This window comes from Camellia sinensis, chromosome 10 (genome assembly GCF_055761805.1).
Source record: "Camellia sinensis isolate YWXY chromosome 10, ASM5576180v1, whole genome shotgun sequence".
NCBI lineage: Eukaryota > Viridiplantae > Streptophyta > Magnoliopsida > Ericales > Theaceae > Camellia > Camellia sinensis.
Window position 1 is genome coordinate 75,649,735 of NC_138970.1, and position 1,327 is coordinate 75,651,061.

Consider the following 1,327-nt stretch of genomic DNA (forward strand, 5'->3'; position numbering starts at 1 on the left):
CTTGCCTTGGAGTACTAGTTGAGCGGTTTTGCTTTAGCATATTGCATACGTGCGACTATTGCCATGTCAAACATGTTTACCATGAGGCTAAGTGCTTAATTGATATATCTCTTGAATGCTTGTGGATGGAGGCTTTTCGCTTAAGTTGGGATGATTTGATTACTGTACATATGAGAATGATAATTTCGTAGGAACATTAAAAAATGATCATTCTATTGTATTCTACTTTAATTCTAGTAAACTAAACACATAATTGTAGTATTGGATTAGAAGTGTAGTGGATGGTTTTCCCTAAAGCTATACATCTTATTTCCCAGAACTGCATGTATGATCATTGATCATCAAACACAAGAAAATCCCACTACTATTTAACTATTCTATCCATAAACTAAAGCATTTTGGGGTTAAAGATTGAGATTTGATCATTTGAACAACAAATAAGAATGTAAGTGCAAATGGTTATGAAGATTCCCACATTGGTTGTGAAGAAAGAACCCTTTCCATCTAGCGTTGTATAGGATATTGTTTGAGCAATGCAAAAGAGTACACAACCAATGTGGCATACGCCTATGATATTGTAAGCACAAAACGAGTTATTCTTTCGCCTTTTACTAAAGAATACCATGTGCTTGCTGCAAATAGTGGCATACGCCTATTTTTGGAGAGGTTCTTCTCAATTGGGATTGACCTCTATTAATTTATAAAAGAATGTTTTTGTGTTTTGAGTTTGCTAAGAATTTGTGTATTTAGTTAAGATAGGGTGGTCCCTCATTATATTTTTTCTTTTGTTAGATTCTTTCAAAATTATTTAATTCCCAACTGTGTTAAAAAAAATTTGATGTTTCATATTTTTTTAAAGAACATTTTTTTTTTCTAAATTTGGAAGTACTTGTGATAGTTTTATGGAAAAATTATAGACGAGCGTAATTGTAAAAAAAATAATTAATGATAAGTTTTATCAATTTAATAATTAAAAATATAAAATTTTCAATCTCTTTGTAATTATTTTTTGAATTCTGATAGTTTTATGGAAAAATTATAGACGAGCGAATTGTAAAAAAATAATTACAAATTAATGATAAATTTTATCAATTTTAATAATTAAAAATATAAAATTTTCAACCTCTTTGAAATTGCTTTTTTGACTTGTGATAGTTTTATGGAAAAATTATAGACGAGTGTAATTGCAAAAAAATAATTACAAATTAATGATAAATTTTATCAATTTTAATAATTAAAAATATAAAATTTTCAATCTCTTTGTAATTATTTTTTTGAAAATATATTGAAATATAATTTCCCTAGTTTTATTGGACATTCCAGTAAT

At 27.3% G+C, this 1,327-nt stretch overlaps 1 non-coding gene across 1 annotated transcript; it reads left to right on the top strand.

Annotated features, from left to right (window-relative positions):
• Window positions 1-568: 568 nt before the first annotated feature.
• Window positions 569-685, top strand: LOC114311261 (U5 spliceosomal RNA). Its single transcript, XR_003646418.2, has one exon. It is a non-coding gene; the product is annotated as a U5 spliceosomal RNA (small nuclear RNA).
• The last annotated feature ends 642 nt before the right edge of the window (window positions 686-1,327 follow it).